This window comes from Gossypium arboreum, chromosome 11, assembly GCF_025698485.1.
Source record: "Gossypium arboreum isolate Shixiya-1 chromosome 11, ASM2569848v2, whole genome shotgun sequence".
NCBI lineage: Eukaryota > Viridiplantae > Streptophyta > Magnoliopsida > Malvales > Malvaceae > Gossypium > Gossypium arboreum.
In genome coordinates this window covers 115,841,315-115,868,284 of record NC_069080.1, presented here as the reverse complement: position 1 = coordinate 115,868,284, position 26,970 = coordinate 115,841,315, and the positions used below count along the sequence as shown (strand labels likewise).

The window sequence follows — 26,970 nt, the reverse complement described above, 5'->3', positions numbered from 1 at the left end:
TCCGAGATAGAAAATATTTAAATAGAAGCTTAAACTAAATTGAAAGAGTATAAAAATTGTTGTGGTGGAAGTAAGAATTTAGAAAGTTAGGAGATACATAATGGTAGTAGAAAAGAAGAAAAGATTAAAAAGAAATTTAACCAAGTGAAGTATGAGTCATCCTAGGAATTATAAAAGATGAGTTGGGATAAAACGGTAAATAACCAAGTAGATATTTTAAGGTGTAATGATGATGGGTAAAAGTATAAAGATAGATGGCTTGGGGACTTATTAGTAAATTAACCATTTAATAAAAAAAATGAGATATTTTTAGTGGAAATGTGTAGAAATGTGGAGAAAAGATGAAAGATATCATCTTTTCCCAAACATAACCGTCACTAGCCCCCCCAAATCTATCCAACTATTCTTTTATTTCCTTCCATGTCCTTCCTCCATTGTTGAACCATCTAAACTTCAAACCTTCATTTTCCTTTGAAACTTCTTTAGTAAAAGCCAAAAAGAAGACTTGTGAGCAACTTTATTTCATGGGGAAACTTCCATAGATGGGTTAAAAGAAAGAAATAAATGAGTTAGGGTTTTGGGTTTTCAAAAAGGTTAAGGTAAGAATGATAGAAATTCTTATAACATACATGTTTATTTTCAAAATATAGCATAGAAAAGTTATTTGATTTTAGTTTTAACTTATAAATGTTATATGTTGTTATGAAATTGAAGAAAAAGAGAAGAAATTTGAGGACAAAAGTGAAGAGAAAGGAAAAGAAGTGGCCAACGAGTAAAAGAGAAGAAAAACCCATCATCCAAATTTTGGTTGTAAGTACTTCAAGTAGTAATTTTGTTTAAGTTATGTTAATTAGATAATTATGTTAATTAAATAGTTAATTACTAAATTAATGATATCATTGTAAGGATATAGTAGGGTAAATAATGTAAATGTTATGAATTTTGGCTTTGGTGTACCATTATATGATGTATTGTGGTGATAATAAAAAGGACTAAACTGAAAGAAATTAAAATATGTTATGGTATTATGAATATTTTGAAAGTGAGTTTAAATAAAGTGATGTAAAATTATAGTGTTGTATGTGGTAAAAATAAAGAAAATTTACAAGTTTTAGTGTTATTATTGTAATAAGGACTAAATCGTGTAAAATACAAAGTTATATTATTTTATGTTAAGTGACTTAATGAAAAGATTTAGTAATAAGAAAATCCCATGTAGACGAGTCCTAAACTATTGGGATATTGATGACATGCCATAAGGAAAAATTAGTGCATTTATCGTATTATTTCGCACTTTGGTGCTTATCGTTGTAAAATTTGCACTTTTGTGCTTATCATAATTATTTTGCACTTCGGTGCTTATCATTATTTGCACTTTGTACTTAGTGATATATGATATGCATTAACAATGCATTATCAATTTATTTCTGTATATCCTAAGTGTTTAGCTAGTCTACATTTGGCTACAGTGTCATAGTTCGACTATTATAAATTAATAGGTTATAGTAAGTAATGATAAGTGTGATTTTTAAGAAGAACATATTAAATTTTAGGGACTAATTTGATGAGGATTATCTGTCTATAATAGGAATAAAATTTTATTTTATAATATTATTAATAGTAATTTTTTTTTAAATCTTGAAGTACTTACTAAGTCTTCACAGACTTACTGCGTTAATTCTCTAATGTGTAGGTGAAGTAGATCCTGTTAGGCTAATATCGAGGTCGGGTGCATCCCATCTCATCACCATTCCAAGAGGCAAGATTGTATGTATGAATTTTGGGGTTAGTATAGTATGTACATAGGTTCTTGGTATAGGTGAATGTTAGATGAACTAAAATGCAAACTTTGGAAACCTTGTTATTTTGGTGATCTAATGGTATATTTTGTTAGATTTTGAAAGGAATTTATAATAGCTTAACATATGCATGCATATATGATGTTATTATATAGATTTTGTGATGAATTTTAATGAGTTTGAGGGTAGTTAAATTGGTTTGGAAGTGTTTAAATGTTTTGAATTAGTGCAGGGGGCTTTTTAGCAAATTTTCAAACTATTTTTATGTCACCGTAACCCAAGGTATCGGTAATTGAGGAAAAGGTATTGATACCTTGACCCAAAAATCAATATTTTTTTAGAAACAAGGAGCAGTTTTGGTATCGTTTTTGAGGTGGGTATCGATATAAGCCTAGGTATCAATACCTAGGCCTAAGTTATCAATACCATCATCAAAACTTGAATTTTTGGAGTTTTAGAATGCTATTTTAGTATCGTTTTTGTGTAGCGGTATAGATACCTTTCATAAAATATCAATACCTTTTGTTTAAGTATCGATACTTTGCCCCTACTTTGAGTAAAAATAATTTTTAAATCATTTCCAAATGCAAAAGAACATTCATTAATAACCTCAGATGTTTATATTAATAATTTTTTAGTTAAATAAGTTAAAACACCATGTATGAATGACTGAATTATAGAATGTCTAGCCAAAACTGCTTTGGCACCAAATGTAATAGTCTTTACAAGGTCCATATAGTTGGACCGGGTATAGAGGTGTTACAGTAAGGATCTCATTAGCATTAGCAGAAGAAGAAAATGAGGACTTAGTGCGGTGCTTGAGGGAGAATTCAGACATTTTTCAATGGTCAACGACAAACATGCTTAGTGTGGATCTTCAAGTGATTGTCCATTGGTTAAATGTGTCCTTTGAAGTTAAGCCAGTTAAGTAGAAAAAAAGAAGGTTTGCTCCATAGGTTGTAGAGGTTAGAAAAAAGGTAGGAATGTAATTCTTCCACTACTCAACCACCGAAGACCCACCATCGCTGAGCATTTTTTGGCCATTGAAACGCTGTTGTCGCAGCCGTCGACACCCCAAACTGGTTTAGCTTCTACCAGTTTGATCCCGGTAGTGACAGCCCGACCGGTCCGGTCCAGCCACCAGTTGGACCGTCAACTCAATTTCACATACCAGGCTTAATTCGACTAGTTTTTGGATCTTGGTCTCAGTTTTGGGCTCCCAGACCTAATTCACGATCTCAGGTCTAATTTTCAAGTTCTATTACCTGCTAGGCCAATTGTTTGACTTGCAAATTAATTTTTAAAAATATCATATTAATATTAATTACTTTGGTTAATTTAATTTTATTTGATCAAAATTAATTTTCTCAAAAATCACTTAAATTTTCCAAATTAATTTTTTTTAAAAATTCTTTATTCAAATTCTCTTGTTGAACAATTCTTACAACTACATAATTTAATTCCACAATGAATAAATCGACTTAATTAAATTATTTTCAAAGTTGTAAAATTTTCATCTGATTCAAATGCAGTCTGATCGAGCTTTTATTGGGCTAGTGGAGGGACCAATAAGACATTTACAATTAGGCTTTAGTAATTGCAATTATGTCTAAAAGCATCATTCCAGTAATTCCTAATTACTTAATCATGAAATCAGTCCACAAGAAGTATCATGATTGAAAATTCCTTATTGTATACTTTTTACAAAAGCAATTCATCCAACTGTTTTGTCCAATGACCTCATCATGTGTGTATTACCCTCATATGATATCCTTGATTCTTTTGAGTTAAATTCGTTTACTCAATACAATCATATTTTATCTCATTATCACTATTGTGTCTTCTGAATGATTAATATGATCACTGGCAACAAATGACTGTGATAAATTATTTTGTTTAGTTTGTGATACTGTGATATGGAACTTGAGAAATTGATAAATTATTTTGTTTAGTGTGTGTTACCTCTACACTTGATAACGTGAGGTAAATTTCCTATACGTGGAATTTTCCCAAAATCTCAAGTGCAGAGCAATCAGGGCTACAACAGAAGCCTCGAGTAAATGAGGAAGACAGCTCTTTGTTGTAAATCCTTGATTCATGGCACAGTAGCAATGAGATAAAATAGATAGAACTCTGAGGGTTTTGTCGATTGTTCTGAATACAATGTCAAGCCGTCTGGTGCTACTGAAGAAGGCACGAAGATATTCTAATAATTTTGCTATTATTTCTCACTTGTGTTAGCTTTCATACAACATTCAAGCTATAGTGGAGGAAATTTTTGGGCCTACAAGTAGTTCATGGTTACAAATAATGGTCAATGGTACAACTATGATAATAGTGCATGCTACACAAGTATTTGTAGGTGATTCTCCAGTAAAACACAACCACTAATATCACAAGAATAAGATAAAATATAATCATTTGTTCTTCTACAGAAATTTGTCTTTGATTTCTACTTGATAAATGTTAGATTTAAATGACCCGAATCCTTATTTAAATAAAATACAGTGGTAAAATAAAATAAAAGTAAAATCCATATAGAACTACACTTCTTTTATTTTATTTTAGAATAAGGTTTTTTAAACCTTATTAAACTCTATTTATTTTATATTGATTAGAATAAGGTGTTTCATCTTACTAGAATATGACTTTACAAGCCTATAAATAGACATAGTCTATTCCTCTTATAATTATTCAAATTCGACATAGTGAATTTTCTTCTCCTCTACCCTTGGTTTTCTCTCAAAAGGGTTTTCACGTAAAAATTTATGTGTTCTTTATTTTATTTTATTTTATTTTATTTTCACAAATTGGTATCAGAGCTTCCGGGTTGTTCATCTCGATCACGGTAATGGCGTCTTTGAAGTATGAAATTCTGCTGTGGGATTGTAATACTAGATCTGCGTTGTGGCATATTAAGATGCAACCAGTTCTTGTGCAGATGGATCTGGAGGATACCCTACTAGAGATAGATAAGATGCCTTCGACATTAATAGATGAAGAGAAGAAGCGTAAGGATCAAAAGACATTAACACAATTACATCTGCATTTGTCTAATGAAATTTTGAAAGATGTGATGAAAGAGAAGACCGCACTGTATTATGGAAGAGGCTAGAACAAATATGTATGTCGAAAACTCTAACAAGTAAGCTGCATATGAAACCGTAATGACCCGAATTTTACCGTTACCGAAAAAGTGTATTTTCGGGTCTCCATTTCTGAAAAATGGATTCGTAAATATTTATTAAAAATATTTACGAAGTAAAATGAGTGATTAATTAGAGTTTAATTAAGTGAATTTAATTTAATTAAGAGTAATTAAGTAAAAGGACCAAATTGAATAAAGTGTGAAAGTTGAATTATAGATTAAAAAAAATAAAAAGGATTAAAAGGGCAATTATACAAAAAGTATAAATTGAGGTGGTTTATCGTGAAGAAAATCTAAGATTTTTTTATGTTTAGTATATTATTATATTATTATATAATAAAGATACTTTATGTTTTAATTATATTATATTATATTCTATTATATTATATATATATAAACCAAAGAAGCAAATGAAAGGAAATAGAAACAAAATGAAACGAAACAAAGAGCAGGGGAGAAAAAGAAAGAACGAAGGGGAGAAAAGGGAAAATTTAAGGTTTGAAGCTTTAAGCTTTAATAGGTAAGTCAATCAAGCCCTTTTTACTTAATTTTGATGTTTTAGAAGTTTTAGAACAAAGTTTTGATGAAATTAAGTTGATATTTAGATAGTTATTAGATTTCTAGATATTGTCCATGTTAAATAAAATGATGAATTAAGGGCTAAATTGATAGAAATTCAAGTTAAAAATGATACAAGGATTGAATTGTAAAGTGATTCAAAAGTTTTATGCTTTAAGGACTAAATTGAAAGAATTTTGAAATTATGGTTTTATGATGAAAAATAGATAATTATGTCTAAGTTTGGTTAAAAATTGAGTAGAAATAAAGTATGAATTAAGATAGAAAAGTAAGTGAATTTAGTTAGAATTAAATTGAAATTAAAGTAAATCAACATTTTGTACTAAGATTATTTTGGACAGCAGCAGTAGTTTAAGTTTGAAAAATCACCAAAAATTGTAGAAATTAAATTAGAGGATAAGTAAAATATGGAATTAAATATTATTGAGTCTAGTTTCTTATAGAAGAAACGATATAGCAATTGAATTGTAAATTATGAGATATAATGAATTTTGTGAGACAAGGTCAGAATGAATTCGGGTTCCCCTGTTCTGACTTTGGAAAATCACCAAAAATTGAAGAAAAATAATTAGAGGCTTAAAGTTATATGTTTAGAATCCCTAATGAGTCTATTTTCAGGATAAATCAATGGGAATATTATCCGAGTTTTTTACTATGAGATAATTAATTTTTAGTGAAGAAGGGACGAAACTGTCAGACAACAGAATAGGGGTGAATTTAAAGAATAAACTGTACTTAATGGCTTAACCAAAAATTCTGAAAATTTTATTGTAAGAAGATTTGGTGAGTCTAGTTTCAGGAAAAATTAGCGGATCTTAATTTAGAATTTTGTAACTCAAGATATGAATTAGTAATGTATTAATGATTATGAATTGTATTAATTTCGTAGTCAATGTGGTACCGAAAATCTCGACTAAGAAAGGACAAGACAAAGTCAACGGGAGTTAGCTCGAAAATTACAGTTTGTATTTCTATAATCCGAACTTAGTTATTATTTGTTATATTTATATACATATGGCAATTGTTATGTTAGAATTATGATGTTTTACAATTGGAATGGATTGATTTTGGTATGTAATGAATTTATTGAATTTATATTGATTGAAATTATTTTGATTGAATTTATATTGATTGAATTATACAATATATATGGTTTATGTAGAAATTTGAATATTGAATGAATATTATATTGAAAAATATATTGATTGGAAATATAAGGAAATTGATATGAATATATGAGATTGTGATATTTGAATATTTGATATTGAAAAGTGAATTGAATTGTATTGAATTATGAATTAATGTGAATAATTGAAATATATTGTTGAATTGAATGAAATTGTATGAATTGTGAAAATGGGTGAATATATGTGATTATCGAATGGTATATTGATGAAAGAATTATTAAATTGAGAAAGTGAATGAAATACCCTATTAACTAGTCGGGTGAGTCGGATATAATTGGCATGCCATAGGATCTGGAAGTGTACGGATTTGCCGGCTTCTTGATCAGGCACTTTATGTGTCGTATTTCGTGCACCTCGTGTGTCGTATCAGGCACCTCGTGTATCGTATCAGGTACCTCGTGTGTCGTTTTAGGCACTTTATGTGTCGATCTCGATCGTGTACTATGTACTGTTTTAGGCACAATGTGCCATATTGGTGTGTTTGGGTTGGAATCCGTGTATCCGTTAAAGTCCGGGTTTGTTAATAGGAGTAAATAAGTGAAAGATAAATCGAATAAATTTGATTGATCAAGCTATTGAAATGAAACGAGAAATTGAATTGAGAATTGAAAATTTAGATATGAATTGAAAATATGAACCAAAGGTTCATGAAATGATTGGAGTTCGAATTGATGATATATGATGCCACTTGATGAATTAAAATGTGATTTGAGATATATGAATCGTATGTATATCTTGAAAGCTATCGAGGATAGTAAGTTGATATGATATAAATGAAAGTGACTGTTATTGAAATGAATTAAAATGGAATATGATTGATAAGTGTATAGTTGAATATAGTTTAATGATATTGAATTGTGAGTAAATTAAGGAAAGCTATACCGAGTAGTAAGTGAAAGAATGGAGTAAATAATAATGGATTTAGTTAAGAATTGAACAATTATGTTATTGTATTTATTATATGATTTGTATAAAATTTATATGGTAAGTAGTTGAAATTTATCTATGAATAAATAATTGAATAATTGTAATTGTTATTATGATCTTAAGTATTTGTTATATTATTAATTGTTCGGATTATAGAAATACCATTGAGTATACCATACTCAGCGTGACGGTTTGTTTCGTCATGCAGTTAAGTAAAGATAGTACGTTGAATCAAGATCCCAAGACGATCCCGAATTCATTAAGGTAAAGTATGTTGAGTATTGATAATGGCATGTACCGGGATGTTTAATGAGAGTCATTTAGGTTGTAAAAGTATTGATGAAATGAGTAAATTATGGTTGGCAACGGTATGTAGTATGAATTTTGAAAAATTCGTAGTGATTCTAAATTAGTCCCGAATTGAATTTACTGTTCATATTGGACTGCGAGGGCCCATTAAAGGGACGACATCTTAAAACTAGGATGTGTGTGAATATTTATTTTAATTAATGACCGAAATTGGACTGTACTGACTGGTAGTGTCTCGTAACCCTGTTCCGGTGACGGTATAAGGTTAGGGGACGTTATAGAAACAGCGTCTTTATGCTCATCGTTTGGAGGAAGGTGCGTCTGTACATGAAAACTTAACAATGTTTAAAGAAATTCTCTCAAACTTGGAGACTCTAGGGGTTCAATATGATAAGGAAGATCTAGGGTTGATTCTACTTTGTTCGTTGCCCCCGTCTTATTCAACCTTTAGAGACACAATTTTATATAGCCGCGAGTCTCTCACAGTTGATGACGTTTATGATTCTTTGACCTCGTATGATAAGATGAAGCATTTTGTGGTTAAACCCGACTCTCAGGGAGAGGGTCTCATTGTTCGTGGGAGACAAGATTGAAATACTGATGATGATCGTGGAAGGACACAGGAACGGAATCCTCGCGGTAAATCTAAAGATAGATCAAAGTCTTCAAACAGAGGTAAAACTTGTAACTTCTACAATAAGAAAAGGCACATTAAATCTGAGTGCTATAAGCTATAGAACAAGATTAAAAGGGAGGCTGCCAATCAAAAGGGAAAACAACTAGAAAATTCCGGTGAAATTAATATTGTAGAAGACTACAGTAATGGTGAACTTCTAGTCGCTTCAGTCAACAATTCTAAAGTGAGCGAGGAGTGGATACTTGATTCAAGCTGCACCTTCCACATGAGTCCCAATCGGGATTGCTTTAAAACTTATGAAACAGTGTCTGAAGGTGTTGTTTTGATGGGAAATAATGCTTCGTGTAAAATCGCAGGTGTTGGAACAATTAAAGTTAAGATGTTTGATGGAGTTGCCAAAACACTTAGTGACGTACGACATGTTCCAGAATTAAAAAGAAATTTAATTTCGTTGAGTACTCTTGATTCAAAAGAGTACAGATACACAGTTGAAAGTGGGGTTTTAAAGATTTTCAAAGGTTCCCTTGTTGTGATGAAAGAGCAGAAAAAGACTGCCAAGTTATATGTTTTGCAGGGTTCTACTGTTACTGGTGATGCAGCTGTCGCTTACTCTTCTTTGTCAGATGATGATATTACTAAACTTTGGCATATGTGCCTAGGGCATATGAGTGAGAATGACATGGCAGAATTGAGCAAAAGAGGATTTCTTGATAGGCAAGGAATTTACAAACTGAATTTCTATGAGCACTGTGTTTTTGGGAAGCAAAAGAGAGTTTGATTCACCAGAGGAATCCATAACACAAAGGGAACGTTGGAGTATATTCATTCTGATCTGTGGGGGCCATCCAGAGTGCCTTCGAGAGGTGGAGCTAATTATATGTTAACCTTTATTGATGATTTTTCCAAAAAAGTTTGGGCGTTCTTCTTCAAGCAGAAAAGCGATGTGTTTTTCGCATTTAAGTCTTCAAAAATTATGATTAAAAAACAGACGAGAAAACAAATAAAATACCTCCGCACAGATAATGGCTTAGGGTTCTATTCTGATAAGTTTAATAGATTGTGCAAGTTAGAAGGGATCGTGAGACACTTGACAGTTCGCCATACTCCACAGCAAAATGACATTGCAGAACGAATGAACAGAACGATCATGGAGAAGGTTCAACGTATGTTGTCAAATGCTAACTTACCAAAGTCGTTTTGGGCCGAAGTAGCCTCTACTACATGTTTTTTGATCAACCGATCCCCATTCGTTGCCATTGAGAAAAAGACTCCACAAGAGTTATGGTGTGGTAATCTTGCTAATTATTTTGATTCAAAGATCTTTGGGTGTCCTGCATATGCTCATGTTGATAATGGAAAATTGGAACCAAGATCAATTAAATGTGTTTTTCGTTATAGAACTGGTGTAAAAGGGTATAAATTATGGTATCTTGAAAATAGAAAAGTTGTGATTAGAAGAGATGTTGCTTTTTATGAAATTTCTATGCTACCTAACTTATATATTAAAGACTCTTCCAATAAAGAAAATCAAAAGCAGGTGGAGCATCAGATTAATACAGAGTCGACTCCTCAAGCTAGTACAAAAATTGAGAATAGAGTTGCTTCTTCACCACAATACTCTATCGCAAAAAATAGAACTAAAAGAGAAATTAAACCTCCAAAGAAGTATGCCGAGGCTGATCTAATTACTTATGCTTTAAATGTGGCTGAAGATATAGATGCGAATCAAAAGTCATCTAATTATTCTGAGGCGGTTAGCTGTGAATACTCAGAAAAGTGGATGTTTGCTATGCAAAAGAAGATGGAATCACTCCACAAAAACAAAACATGGGATCTTGTGAAACTTCCTAAAGGTAAAAAGGTTGTTCGTTGTAAATAGGTGTTTAAAAAGAAAGAAGGGACTCCAAGAGTTGAAGAACCCAGATATAAAGTAAGGTTTCTTACAAAAGGTTACAGTCAAATTTTAGGAGTGGACTTCACAGATGTGTTCTCCTCAGTTGTGAAGCATAGTTCGATTCGAGCTTTGCTTGGTATTGTGGCCATGCATGATTTAGAGCTTGAGCAGTTAGATGTAAAAACTGTATTTTTGCATAGAGAATTTGAAGAGGATATTTACATGTAACAACCAGAGGGTTTTACAGTCTCAGAAAAAGAGGACTATATTTACTTACTGAAAAAGTCCCTTTACGGTTTGAAACAGTCACCAAGGTAGTGGTATAAGAGGTTTGATTCTGTTATGACTTCTCATGATTTCAAAAGAAGTAGTTTTGACAGTTGTGTTGACTTTAAGAAAAACAATTGATGGTTCTTTTGTGTATCTACTTCTTTATGTTGATGACATGTTGATAGCGGCAAAAGATAAATGAGAGATAAGAAAGGTCAAAGCCCAACTAAGTGAAGAATTTGAGATGAAAGATTTAGGACCAGTAAAGAAGATACTTGGTATGGAGATTCTCAGAGATAGAAAAGCAAGTAAATTGTACCTAAGTCAGAAGGGGTACATTGAGAAAGTTCTTTGCAGGTTCAATATGCAGAGTGCTAAGCCTGCTAATACTCCTTTAGCAGCCCATTTTAGACTTTCATCGGCTTTGTCTCCACAATCAGATGATGAGATTGAGTACATGTCACACGTTTCATACTCTAATGCAGTGGGATCTCTCATGTATGCTATGGTTTGTTCAAGTCCAGATTTATCATATGCAGTCAGTGCAGTTAGCAGATACATGGCGAATCCCAATAAAAAACACTAGAAAGTAGTTCAATGGATTTTAGGATACTTAAGAGGTACTAATGATGTTTGCTTATAATTTGGAAGAACTAGAGATGGAGTCATTGGGTATGTTGATGCTGATTTTGCTGGAGACCTTGATAGAAAAAGATCTCTCACAGGTTATGTCTTTACAATCGGAGGTTGTACAATCAGTTGGAAAGCCACTTTGCAAACTACAGTCGCTTTGTTTACCACTGAAGCTGAGAACATGGCAATTACTGAGGCTTGTAAAGAAGCTATCTGGTTGAAGGGACTCTTTAGTGAACTCAATGAAGACCTTCAAATCAGTACCGTAATTTGTGACAGTCAGAGTGCAATCTTCCATACAAAAGATCAAATGTTTCATGAGAGAACAAAACACATTGATGTTCGGTATCATTTTGTTTGTGATATTATTGCTCGTGGTGATATTATTGTGAGCAAAATTAGTACTCATGAAAATCCTGCAGATATGATGACTAAGTCACTTCCTATAACCAAGTTTCAGCATTGCTTAGACTTGGTTGTTGTCCATTGTTGAAGTTAAACCCTTAAGGGGTTTTATGGAAGAGATGGAGAATTTGTTCGTTGAGAGTTCGCGATGAAGAACTTGTTCATTAAGAATTCGTGTCAAGTGGAGATTGTTTGAATTAAATGACTGGAATCTTTATTTAAATAAAATATAGTGGTAAAATAAAATAACAGTAAAATTTATATAGAACTACACTTCTTTTATTTTATTTTAGAATAAGGTTTTTTAAACCTTATTAAACTCCATTTATTTTATATTGATTAGAATAAGGTGTTTCATTCTTACTAGAATATGACTTTACAAACCTATAAATAGACATAGTCTATTCCTCTTGTAATTATTCAAATTCGACATAGTGAAGTTTCTTCTTCTCTGCCTGTGGTTTTTTCTCGAAAGGGTTTCCATGTAAAAATTTGTGTGTTCTTTATTTTATTTTATTTTCACAATAAATTAGTATTAGAAACTCAAAATACAGTAAAATATTGCTCTTTCGTCAAATCATCTTTTAGGACGTTACAAAATGTCTTTTCTTGAACACCTATTTCCCTTTTATGTATGAAAGCCTTTTCTCATGAAATTTATTATTTGAGATTTTTATATAGGTATTATATTTTATTTTAATACTTTCCAAAATACTTATTTATTTATTGAATTCATGTCTCTTGAGATAAAGACAAACGAAGAGTTGAGATGATTAAGCCTCGCAACTACTTGAATCAATGTGTTAGCCTTGACAAAGACAAATGGAATTTCTATAACCAACCTTCGTTCTGAGCTGAAGAAAAGTAATGTTAGCCTTAATAAAAAGTTCTCCAGCTTTCTTTTGTCCATGCCACACATTTTCAGGCTTCAGTCACGACGTGATGGTAAATTTCATATACATGGAATTTTCCCAAAAGCTGGAGAACTATCTCCCCTGAGGTTGCATTATTCCCCTGAGGTTAATTTTGGAGTTGCTCCTGGAAAGATACAACAAACTCCTTCAGCAAATGGTAATCTTGTTAAAGTAAATACAGAAAAGCCACAGGAGGAAGTCCAACAGCCCCTTCCAGTTGATCAGAAGACTACTGATGCATCTAATGATCAGGCACCTGAGAGTCTTCATAATCATGTATTGGAACAAGATTACACGCGTGTAGGAAAAGATCATGACAGTCTTGCGGGAAAAGATTATGACCTTCCAGGAAAGCCTGTTGATTTTGCAGATACTACTGAGAAACAAAATAACAGTACTTTGAAAAAATGCATTGGGGTTAGATCTGATAGGGAAGGAATGAAGGTAGAATGTGACGAAATTCGCGTGTAGTTCCATATTCAGTAACCATTTCTTCATCAAGTAATGACTCAACTTTTGACACTAATGCAACTGAGGAAGCAAGTGAAAACCACTCTGGGAAGAGGCCAGGTTTATTTAACTGGATTGCCAGCCAGTGTAAGTTTTGGAGAGGTAGCAAAGACTTATAGGTATCAAGTGATCAATCCTATGAAAGCTAAACCAAACAAACACGATCACTTTAAAGATGAGGTTTTTACACAGGGATCCTTCCGGGAAGACATGGAAATCTTAATAGACTCACCTAGGGGATCACTTTCTGTCACACAGTCTAGGACCAAGTTTGTTAATTCTCACCCTCTCGTTTTTTACTGCGTGCCTTGCTGACAAAATTCTGCTAGTTTGCTTGTTCTCGTCTTTAGCTTGCAAATTTTTATATACTCCCCCTTTCATAATGGAAACTAGAATGGCATTGACTCATTGTTAAATATTCACATTTGTTTGCTGACTTTTGGAATATATTGTGGTTGCTTTCTTTATATCTTTGTATTTTTCACATGCCCATGTTTATTTGACAGAGTAAAATAAATATCTGGACTTATGAACTTGCAAATTTTCGTTCAGCTTTTAGTTCTGTTCTACAGGGGCATCTGTTTACTGTCCTTGTGGCTTCAAGCATCCTGTACTTGCATTTTTATGTGTCGATGGAAGAGGGTGTGTTTGTTTACATGCAGAAATAGTAGAAAGAGTTTGTTTACATGCAGAGATAGTAGAAAGAGTGACCTTTTATCTGTTTTCTCTTTTCTAATGTGTTAATAATTATCATGACTGAATATGTAAGATGATCAAACACTGCGTTTTGTTCAAATGTTAGTACCTGGTGGAAGCAATCTGCAGTTTCTGAATGAATATATTGAATTGGAAATTTGTTTTCCAACTATAAGAGGTGATGGAGTTTTAACAAAATCATGTCTTAGCGGTTGTAAAACTTTTGCAGGGAAGAGATGGCTGAAAATTTGCTGAAGGAAGGGGCATTTGTTCTTAGATCTCTCAGTAATACTGATCTTCTTCATTTGGTGGATTTGTTAATATCTGTTAAGAAATGGATAGAAGAACGCCCCTCCCAAGCATCACCTTTCAAGATCATTAAGGCTGCTGGGAAGAGTCCCAGTTTGGGCCATTCTCATGCTGCAAATGGGTTGAGATTGATCTTTATGCGCACTCCATCACAGGCAAACTTGCAGACAGAACATAGGAGAGAAAAGTTGCAGAATATTCCTCATTCTGGGGTTTCATCTACCATCCCCGATAAGAACTCTTCAGATCGTTCTAGATTTCAAGTATTGTCCGACTGTCAAAACCTTGTGAAAGATATAGTAAAGGAACACCCTGAGGGACATAATGTGGCCAACTTCAGAACACTGTTCCTTGAGAGGTACGGTTATCCTCTTGATATACAAAGGCTTGGTTACAAAAATTTAGTATCTGTGCTAAAGAACGTGCCTGGAATTAAAACAGAGTCCACTTACATACTTCTTGCAAGCATGGTTCCAGATGATTTTGGCCCGGAAACAGCTGCTGGTAACAGTAAGAAAATGTCTGCCATGCATTAGGTGAATTGCCTGACGATGCAACAACAAAAGAATGGGCACAAACAAGTTCATCTTGATGTAATGATGTGATATGTGTGGATGGAATAGAGGTTTGTTTGTATGTGGTGTAATATTCTTTTACCTGATTCATAAGTTAGTGTAATTTGCCACTGCAGTTCAATACAACACTTTAGTGGTATAGATGTAATGGGGTTAAGGTCAGTCAATCAGATTTACAAGCCTTCAAATCATTAGTTGAAGTTGAGCTACGAGTCAAACTCAAGTTTCACCCAATCAAGAGTTCAATTCATTGGTGATTCCATCCCCTGTTCATGTGTATCATTTCATGTTTTCTGTCTAATATTGACAAATCTTAAAAGGTCAAAGTGCAATGGCTTTACAATAACGAAAGCAAGCTTTTATAACCCAAATTATGGGGTCTGTTGTAGTGATGATTCCCCTGTTCTTATCATATGCTTTTTTAGATCTTGTACGATAATAATAGGTGTTTTTAAAAAACTTACAAATTCTAAAAATTAATATCTTGGTGATGAGCTCAATTCTCTCCTAAAATTAATTCGTGTTATTAAATTTAATTACTAGTTTTGTACTATACCGATAATTGTAGATTAATTTATATTCTCCAATTGAATTGTTTTAAGTCTTTATATTTTTTGAATTTTGAAATTTCAAACTTTCGTGCAAATGACGATCATTAATTCATTTAATTGAATTTTTAGTGAGGAATATATAAAAATAATAACTGACATGGTACTACACATATAATAAAATATTTCTGCATCATAATTTGAAAATAGAAGAACTTATTTTAATGAATTTAATGGTTATCGTATGGTGATAGAAATGCTTATGGTTGGGTTGGGTTGGGTCGGGTCGGGATTAAACATGATATTAATATATTTTATTCTTATCCAAGCACTGCTTAACCTAAAATGTGAGACTAAAATTTTGCCTAAACTCGCTCATATTTATAAATGGTTAATTTAAGCTCATTTTAAGTCTACGCATATTTTTTTTAATTTTAATATTTAATAAATTTATATATTTTTTGTTTATCATAGTTTTATATATAGTTATCTTAAATTTGTTAATGTTTATGTTATAGTAATATTATATATAAATTATATAATATTACATTATTTTTATGGGTTATAAATTACATAATATATAAAAATAATATAATATAAAAATTTATAAACTTGAAAAGTGGGTCAGGCTGGGCTTAAGCCTTGAATGTGTAGGCTCAAGCCTAGCTTATATTTCAAACGAGTCTAATTTTTTTAGGCAAGTTCATTTTTTGGGCTTAATTTTTTGTCCAAATCATCTCAAAATTTGTGCAGTCTTTTAGGCTAAGCTTACGTAGGTAGCCCGGTCCATAAACAGGTCTATTTGGTGAGGACTAAAACTTTAAATTTTGAAAAGCATATGGACTAAAAAGAACAAAAATATAGTATTGAGGCTAAATCTACCACTTTCACAAAATTCATAGACTAATGGCGGAATTTAACCTTTGGAAAGATGGCGCCGTTACATCGACGGTACTCGTTTAAATTGATTCACCAAGTGAAATCTGCGGGTGTACGTAAATACCTCTGGGCTTCCAATTTGCCTAATCTCTATCACATGCTATCTATCATCAAAGCCAGTTGATTGCTCAATTTTCTCATTGCCTTTTTCTTTTTGAGATTGCCATCCTTAATTAACAACAAAATAAAAGTGAAGTTTTAAACAATTGAAGGTTCATTCAACCATATAAAATAACATTAAGGGTAAAATTGAATGGGTCCTTTAAGCATGTGCTAACAAAAAGGTAACATGCAAGAAATAACTTGAGTTTCAGTACCATGTTAAACAATGAATCTAAAATCAAATGGGCAATATATAATGTAATATTTAAAGAAAGAAAGATATAAAGTTAGGTTGAGAAGATGTTGTATATTGTGCCATGCTTTTTGCTTTATTGTGTGAAGCTGAAGAAGGCATGCAAAGCTGGTCCCCCATGACACCCCTTCCTGTGTTTTATACTCTAATTGTTTGGTGCCATCTTTGATGGGTTGATGCTTACCTTACACAACATAAAACACAGAGAAAGAGAGGGTGAAAGGTTCATCCAACTAAAGTTATAAAAGCTAGCCTCCTTGGAAAATTTTAGAAACTCTCACTACCCTGTCTCCATGTGGTGTGCCCAAACCAAATATTCAATTTGCATTTTTCTCTCCTCCTTTAGGGACCACTTTCCATTTCATCTTTTCTCTTTGCTTTTCTTATTCCTATGCTTTTCCCTTCACCACCACTTTCTTACTCTCTTCGCCCCCTCTCTAATCCCATCACTCTACAAGTGATGATGGTGATGTATTATAACTCTGGTTTTAAATTCCCATTTATGGATGAGTTTGGATTGCATCACGTTTATTGCTTTTTGTGCACTTAATTAATGTTATCATTATCACTTATGTTAAATATCTACAGACTGGATTGAGATTTAGCTAGACTAATATCGACATTGTTTTAGATGTTGAAAAGACTTATATAAAAAAAAAACGATATGATAAAAAACTTATAATGTGATTAATGTTAAAAAAAATATCTATAGACTAAATCACAAGTGAAATGTCAAAAATATTTGATCTTAATTACTACAAAAACAATATTCCAGATATAAAAACGTAAAGGGATAACCATGCCAACCTAGCCAATCCTACGTAATTAGACAAAGAAAAATTAGAGTGGAAGTAGCAAAGATAGACTATTCCTAAAACAAAAAAATAGACGGAAATCATCCAAGAAAGTAAAAAGCCCTCGCTATTTATATCCTCTCATTCCCCTCTTATCAAACAAGTCTTCTAAAGAAGATATAAGTGTATGGAGTTTCAGCCTATTTATATGAAAGGCAGCCCTCAGCCCTGCAACGCCAATACATCATGTCAGTGTCCCTATGTAGTCTTTCATATATATCATCACGCACCACTGATAGTTGAAGCTGCCAGCATGATCTAGCTATCCATCCCTCCTTTAGTTTATCTTTCAGGGAGAAAACTAGATCATATGGCAGCTTCATCTGTCCATGGTAGCATGAATAAAACCCTAATACAAATCATCCCACAAAACCCTATTTTCGGATACAAAACCCTGGTATTGAAAAAGGTGTGTTTAATTTCTGTTTTTTTTTTTCGGAAAACCTTATATAAATTCAGCTTTTACTCTTTTGTTCTTTTACAACACATGCTTCATTTATAGCAGATTTATTTGAAGGATCTTATACAAGGATGTTTGTTAGGGTTTAAGTGACCAGATTCCTTTTACTTGGGCTTTGATAAAGTGTTAAATACAGGTATGTTTGTGTATATTTTTAGTAACCTTGAAGGATCATAAACCTATATATATCCATATCTATATTCAAATATGTTTTACACAAATGAACCAAAAAGAAAAAGTCTAACCAATTTAACTCACATTTACTCTGGATATTTTTTATGCTTCTAATGTACTCATTGTACTATGATTGCGTCAATTTCATGTATGTTTTTACTGCACTGTTCTGTACTGATGTGTTCTCTGATCTATTCAGAATTGTTCATTCTTCTTCTATGTTTGACAGCTGAATGATAGATCCATGATTTATAGTATACTTGATATGTGGTCATTGGCGGATAAGATTAATGTTAAATTGTTAATGATGTTAGTGACATGTTCTATATAATCCTAAGTTGTTTCATTTTTGTTAAGAAACTCCTTTGATTTTGAGAATAAAAAGGTATTTTAGAAATTATGTCTGTACCCAATTTCGGTACCCTCTTTATTAAACAAAACCAGAAGAACATACAAGTTGCTTAACCCAGCTTTTGATGATCTGTCATCTCTCATTAAATTTTCAAGCATGGAGTCAACTGGTAGCCATGCACCTTTCAGTCCCTATATTTTTTAAGTTGTACTAATACTATTTACTTTTTTTCTTTGTAGGATTGCAAGACCTGACACTTTTCACTACATTTTTTCAATCTCAATTCTTACTTACCAAAAAAAAAAAAGGAGCTGTCCTAACATTTATAGGTTTTGAAGCTCAATCAAAGTGAACAATATTGTTTGATAAGGGTCAATCCTCCACTGCAAATCTGCATCACTCATGAGTAAAGATCAGCTCTCTGTCACTTTGTGGTCCTAGTAATAGGCTTTTCTGGAAATAGAAACATCAAATTTCTATTTCTTTTTTTAAAGATAGAAATCCCAAGTCCCAAGTTCTCAAAGGAATGGACAGATGAGTCAACTTTCTACGCCATGATTGTGATGCCACTGCCTGATTTCTGGGATATACAGTCATTACTTACCCACCTCAAAATATGCTATGACACAGTGCATGTACACTGATCCATGTACATGCGCATATAATAAGCCATGATTTCAGATCGGTTTCAAAGTATTTCAATTTGTTTGAGCTTAGTTGGACTTTTGGATGTTGCACATAGTTTCTTCTATTTTTTATTTTACATTATAATATTTAATTTTATAATTACCGTTTTTTATTAATTACAAATAAATGCATCGCTTATCTAAACCAAACTAAAACTCTCCAAAGTAATTAGTTTAAGTAACTACCCTTCTTGCAAAGTTTTTGTCTTTAAAAAGATGAAAAGCCATCCCAATATTCTTGAATTTGGCAACATATATACATATTCTTGTATGTATTTATAAAATAATTGTTATGTGTCATTGGTGGATATGATTAATGTTAATGATGTTAGTGACTGGTTTTCAACCTCTATAATATGACATTACTCATATGGAAAATTTTATTTATTAGATATGTATTACAATAGTTTAGACATAAAAAAAAAAAAATTAGTTAATATAAATTTAAATTTAAAATTAAAAAGATAAATATAACTCTCGTAAAAAATAAGATTTCTTCTTGATCTTATTGCTATAAACTGGAGTATGGAGGGTTGGGATTCGAAGTTTGGTTGTTCAAAACAAGATCTTCCTGATCAAATTGGGTTTCCAACTCTTGACCAACATTGACGCTTTGTGGGTTAAGTTGATAAGGAGCAGATATAAGCTACATAGAGTGTTGCTGAACTCAACTGATAGAAGTAACTGTTTGTATATATGGAGGTCTAGCTAATGTGTGGCCGGATGCGATAAAAAATGTGTATTGGTAGGTGATAGTTGCTTAATAAATTTTTGGAATGATATTTGGGTTCATCAAGTCGGCAAGCTAAGGGATGTCTTTCAAGGAATTGGGTATCCTGGTGATGCTCTACGGGTATGTGATGTGGTGACGAGTAGTGGCGAATAGGATTGGTGTCGACCGTGAAGTTTTCTTCCCGATAATGTTGTTAACATTATTGCCTCCATGGTGCCTTTTTTGTATGACGCGGGTAATGACAGGTTAGCTTGGAAATGGATGAAGAATAATGTATTTTCTTCTGTAGAAACATACAAGAATTTTTTCCAAATTGATGTTGGTGGTTTTTCCAGCTGTTGGCAATTGATTTGGAAAACTAAGGCACCTCAACGAATTCGATCATAGGCTGCTGACAAATGGAGAACGTATGAGAAGACATATGACGAACGAGTGTTACTGCCCTAGATGTGGTAATATATTGGAGTTGAATCTGCATGCTATCCAGGATTGTTCTTTTTCCAAAGCGGTTTGGCTTTCTATCCTTTTGGTGTCTATTCGGGGAACTTTTTTTTCATTATTGCATAAGAATTGGCTCTTGTGGAATTTGAGAAATACCATGAAATGGCGGGAAGAAGATTTTGAATGGCATTCTTTTTTCTTTTTTTTTTTTTTTTCATATTATTTGTTGGTTGCTATGGAAGAATCACAATTCTTATGTTTTTGCTAGTAGTAGCACTTGTGTTCAGGATCTTGTGGTTACAGGTATTACTTGGGCAATGAGTTATTTATCATAGAGTTTACAAGGAATTCAGCCGTTCACTATGGCATTGGCAACATGTTGGTCTCCTCTAGATCATGGATGGATTAAGATGAATTCGGATGGTGCAGTGTCAATGAACTATGATAACACCTCAATTAGAGGTCTTTTTAGGGATGTAAATGGTCATTGGTTAAGTAGGTACTCCTTGAAAGTCAGCAATGAAATGATCTTTGGCATAGAAGCTCGAGCTATTCTTGAAGGTTTACATATTGCATGGGAGAAAGGTTATAGACAGTTGGAGATAAAATGCGACAATGCATTACTTGTAGAGTCCGTTCTTACGGGTAGTGCTGCCAATTGTAACCTAGTTGAATTACGTTTAATCAATGTTTACCTTAAGAGGAATTGGAAGACAAGAATTCATCACATTCGTAGATCTCAGAATATGGCTGTTGATCAAATGGTGAAATGTACTTATGATAATCAGTTTGGGTTGAAGCATTATGAGGATCCCCAATTTTGGTTCAAAATATTTTACAATAAGATGGTGATTTCCTAAGTAGATTTGTGTGATTTTATTGTTTTCGCTTAGTGTTATTTGTTTCTATTTTAAAAAAAAAAAGGATTTCTTCAAAATAAGCATAAAATTTTTCTCCTTTTTTCTAAAAAGAAACCATGTAAAGTTAAAAATTATCCATTGAAATCAATTAATTGTTAACTCATACTAAAATATGGTGAAAAGATAGTACTCCTAGCATAAGTAACATTATCCATTAGGGTTGAAAATAAGTGGTTTGGATGACACCAAGTTTCTAATCTTGACTATATGATTATGAAGCAAATATTGCATCTGGGCAATTCATAAAATTTTCTAATATGCTTTTCATCATTGTTGAAAGTTAAAGTTTTAATGTTTGCGTTGCATTGCTATTAATCAAAGCCGAAGAGCCTTTATGAATTTTCAATATTAAAAGAAGAATACAAAATGCATCTATATATAAGAAAAAACTAATATCCAACTGAGTCGGAGCCGACCTTATTCATTTATTTATTTTTTAGTAATATAAGGGTTAGTACTCATACAACGATAAGGACATACTCACATATCCTATGCCATTACATCCAAAAGTAGCTATTCAAATAAAGATTTACTACTTACTTTCTAGAAGTTTAAACCCAAGTTGGATCTATGGATAAATAGCCTTTAGCCACTAAGCCAATTACTAGAATTCGAGTTCTTTTATTTATTAACTTAAAAAGATATTTTAAATGTAGACATTTTTTCCCTAAGGTGTAAAACTCTTTCAACCATTATTTTCTTTATCTTTAAGATTTAAACTTAAAATCTTATACGATATCAAATTTTTAACAATCAACTTAAATTAAATTTGTATTTGAAAAATAAAGGTTTTGATAGAAAAAAATGTTATTATTATTATTATTATTATTATTATTATTATTATCCTCAAAGGGATATGATTGATTTATTTAAATTTAAGGCAAAAGTTAATCACTTAGATAAAAATAAAGTTTAATTGTACAAATGTCAGATTTTCTTTTTTATTTTTTGCAATTTGGTGTTTTTAGCCTCTCTATCCAACAATTTGAGATGATTATTTTTTAGAAAAAATTTATGATGATTCCTTGAAATATTTTATACAATCAAATAAATATTTTTTTGTTTTTCTTAAATGTACAAAAATTTGTCCAGTTGTAAAAATAATATCAAGGTATACATGTAACATCATATATTTTAAAAATAACTAATGTTAAATTATTTGATAAAATGTTAAGTATGCTTTGATATAATAAATATAATGTTTTTGAATAAAACTTAAAATTTTCAAATGATAATTTATTTCAAAATATTTCTACGATATAAACTTTTAAATTTATCTTTCAAACACTTAGAAAATATTTTCAACTTGTTCAAAATGATAAATGATTTTTTCAAACATTTTTGTCACGTGTAAAACTTCTGCCAGGGATCAAAGTATCGATATAGAAGGTATTGATATCTTGACCCAAGTATCGATACCCCTACCTGGTATTGATATCAATTTGAGCTTCAAAATTCAGAAAACTTGAGAAAAAAATCAAAAGTATCGATACATTTAACAAAGTATCAATATCTTTCACAAAGTATCAATACCTTATCCTTGTATCAATACCGTTTTACGATTTGATGTTTTGAAAATTAAAGAAAAATTGCCCGAGTATCGATACCTTCCCCAAGGTACCGATACCTCATAGCAAGAATGGATACATTTACTATTGTATCGATATTATAGGCTTAACGGTGAATTTAGACATTAAATGCCTAAAGTATAGATACCCTTCAAATGTATCAATACATTTTGTAGCAGTAGTCATTAATGCTTTGGTTTTTACACCTCCAATGGCTCAATTCATTCTCCCAACAACCCAAATAGTTGAGAATCAATGAGAGGCTATAAATACCAACTTCTAAAGCTTCTACAACAATAAGAGAGATTGCAAGAGATCAAGAGCTATCAAGAAACATCAAGAAATCTATTATCAACCATTTGTGCTTAAATTTTTTTTATTTTTTTCTTGTAAACACTTGTAAACATTCATTATATTTTCTTAATTCAAGTTGATGCAAAAAAATTTCTAGGTAAAAACTGTTTATAGGTGGATGAATGAGAAAGCAGATCGTAAAGTTTGTTCAAGTTGCGGATGTATCCTAAATCTCTAGACCAACATAAACTGAAACGAGAAACAACAAAAACGGATTAGTTGTCACAAATGAGAGTAAAATAAAATTAAAACAAAAGAAAGATGAATCGGTTGGTAAAGAGTCCAAAAGAGAACGAATTAGGGTTTCTTGGATGGAAAGAAACCGTCTTTGGACCTCAAGAAAACACCCTAGCCATATCTGAAAAAAAAAACACAAACAGATTTGTTAGAAGAGATTTTAAAGACAAAAGCAAACTGTTTTGTGCAAGAATGCTTGAAACAACAATAAAAGATTAAAACTCTTAATTTTGATGTGTTTCTTGATGGAACAAGATAGGAGAATGTTTTTCTTGAAGCAATTTTAACCTAGAACGAAAATCAATAAAATCAACAAGGCAAAACAATAAGAACTAACTTAAATAAGCAAGAAACGATAAATTAAGGATAGAAAAGAGAAGATGACATCCTAAGAAGCCTTAGAAACATTAAAAATCCACAACTCCTTTTAATGACTCTAATTCTCCCTCTAAGAAAAAGATCTTGGCAAGAAAAACTTGAAAATTATTTCTAGCACTTGAAAGATTGTTAAAACAACTTCTAAAAGAAACTGAAGAGCAATTCTTGAAGAATAACTCAAAGAGAATTATTATTAACTCAAAAAAAAAACATAAATCAATTGTATATGTATAAGGGTGAACGTGATAATACTCTAGAACGACATATTTTATGTGCTAATTGCAAGATTATTTTGAGTATGATCCTACTAATTTAGATTATTTTGTGGTCTTTTATCTTTTAGGGACTAAATTGGAGGCAAGAGGAAATTCAAGGGAAAAAAGTGCAAATTTGAAGATATAATGGGCCAACATGCAAAGAAAGAGAGAAATGGTGCCAAAAATGCAAACATGGAAGACCTAAGGACTAAAATGCAAAAGAAGAGATTTTATAGCACAAGACTTTATTTTAATTTCAATTATATTAGGATAATTATTAAGGATTTTTATTTAGATTTAATTTTAGGATTTATTTTCATTTATCTTTATTTATCTTTAATTATCTTTGTTTATTTGTATTTATTTTTAGAATTTCATTAGGAATAGACTAGGTTTTCTAGTACTATAAATAGGGAATGGAGTGGCATATATTGGACATCTTTTTTTCCTGTAAACACTCTCTCTCCCAAAAATTCTGTCTTTTTGTTCTCTCCATATTTTCTTCAATAAAAATCTCATATCTATTTTATTTATTTCTTCCCCAAAAATCATTAGCCACTAAACCAATCTAGTCGAAGGTTGTCAAAATTCCCCAAAAAGGTTCATGAGGCTTAGAATCCTCGCTTAGCCTTCTCAACAAGGTATTCATCGCTTCTCCGCACTACGGGGCTGACGCTTCCATCCATGTCCCTTAATAGGTGATCTTTTCAACTTGTGTAAGGAACGACTGCTTTGTACGTTTTGGGAAGATTACACAGTCTGTTCGTTGGCTTTCTGCGTCAGAGGTTGGAGAATCTAAGAGACAAAACAATGTGGTATTCGCAGTTGGGAAGTGATGATCTAGCAGAAGATAGTCCCACAAAAGCGATTATTGGCTAGAGTCAGGTTCCGCCAAATCTTAAGTCTAAATCTTTGGAGCTGGTGGTCGTACTGGCTTATCCTGCTCGAGAAGGGTTACTTAAAAGCCAAAGATTGAACCCAAGGTGAAACGAGACAACCGGAGGCTGGAATTTCGCCACATAAGAAACTTTCTCTTTTCCCAACTCTATTTATTTTTCCTCATTTTAATTTCTGCAATTTATTTAATTTTGCAATTTCAATTCACTTTAAATTCTGTTTTTATTTTTCCAAATTCTTAATTTTATTTTTTTATTTTTATTTTTTTCAGGAATGCAGGTTTTATTGGCCAAGAAATTGTCCAGGATTTCAAGAAACGAGAATTCATACAATCCGGTCCCTGAGGATTCGACCCTACTTCCCCTTTACTGTTATTTTTACTATTTTACAGGGAATAGGATATTTTTGGTGCTCTCAACGACCGCATCAGAACGTCAATGCTACTTATAGACCCCCAAAATAAATTTTCCTAACCCTACTAGAATAACTAACATGACAACTCATCAAATAAAAAATAAAATAAAATAATTTTAAATGTGGACTTTTAATGGGAATTCAGCCAAAGGAATTAAATGGGCTCTTTGGTCTAAATTCTTACATGATGACCCACCTATTAAAATAGAATTAGACCTATAGTTTAAATATTTTACAATTTTGGGTCACTTTGATAATTTGGTTTGATATTCAATTAAATTACTTTCCAAACTTTATGATAGGCTATAGACATCTTAATGGGCCATTTTTTTTCAAGAACTTGGTCTTGTGATTCGTTTGCTTTCGAAATTGGCTCGTTCAAGCTTGTACATGAAATTAATATACCTTGGTTGCAAGATTCGATTTCTTGGACCAAGATTTCCAAGTTTTGAAATCTTGATTTTCTTGATTCTTGAAATTGTCTGAAACAGTAAAATTGGACCAAGATTCAGTTTCTTTATTTTTTTTTTTAAAACAAGAAATTGAATCTTGATTTTCTTTTTCGATCGTGTGCGCATCTAGGGCCTTGGTAAAAAAGTCTTGGATGGCCCCATTCAATCGTGCTCGGATTTGCTTAGCTTTTGACCTCGTTATTGGGCCTTGAGGTAATGTGAGCCCATCACATCCATGGGTCTAAAATTGGGCCTTGAGACTCGCATCACAAGTGTTTTTTATATGGTGTGTGCTTAATTTGCAAACATTCTAATCTTATGAGGATTGTTTCTTTGTTTGCTCTTTTGAGAAGGTTTGTATCTTAAGATTTTGGTAGAAATCTTAAAAGAGTTGTAAGGTTAAACAATATCCTCAAAGGTTGATCAAATTAGTGAATTTGGAAAAATCCTTGGTGGTGGTGAAAGCTAAGATAGTGGAGTAAGCAATTGGGGTTGAATAACCCTAAAATCATTGTGTTCATTGTATCATTTTCTTATCCTTACTTCCACACAAAATTTTTAAAGGTTAATTCACCCCACCCCTCTTGGCTATTTCGGTTGACCATTTCAGCTAACACAAAACTAATGAGTAAAAATTAGAATTAGGACTGAAAATACACATTTTAGAATTAGGACTGAAAATACACATTTTAAAAAGTTGAGTGACTAGAAATGATTAACCTAAAAAAAACACATAATATAACTATCAATTAAAGAATTTAACTTAAAAGTAATAAGTAAAATATAATTTCTTAAAAATAAATAAATCTTAATTGTTGTTTATAGTCTCCAGTCAAAACATTTTTTAATTATTGGTGTCCTTATCCTTTTACGGTTTAAGTACAGTACAGTTCGGATTGAAATAGGTATTTAGGTAAAATTATTTCAATAACATCGAAAAAATTTATCATATTTTTTCCAACTACTTAGCGGTAATTTTTTTTTTTAAAAGAAAAAGAACCGAACCCAAATTTTAATGACAATAATTACTTTTAAGAGCAAACAATATTGTATGGAAGGAAGAAAAATAAGAATATGTTGATAAGTAGATCAATTGATAGGACTGGGCCTGTTGTCGTAGAAGCCCAAACACTTGTTATAATATCTTAGGCTGATAGCC

The 26,970-nt window shown here is 32.0% G+C and overlaps 1 long non-coding RNA gene across 1 annotated transcript; it reads left to right on the top strand.

Moving 5' to 3' along the window:
* Window positions 1-17,595: 17,595 nt before the first annotated feature.
* LOC128284404 (uncharacterized) lies at window positions 17,596-19,260 on the top strand. The gene is made up of 3 exons (XR_008274837.1): window positions 17,596-17,897; window positions 17,994-18,084; window positions 18,714-19,260. It is a non-coding gene; the product is annotated as an uncharacterized LOC128284404 (long non-coding RNA).
* Window positions 19,261-26,970: the final 7,710 nt, after the last annotated feature.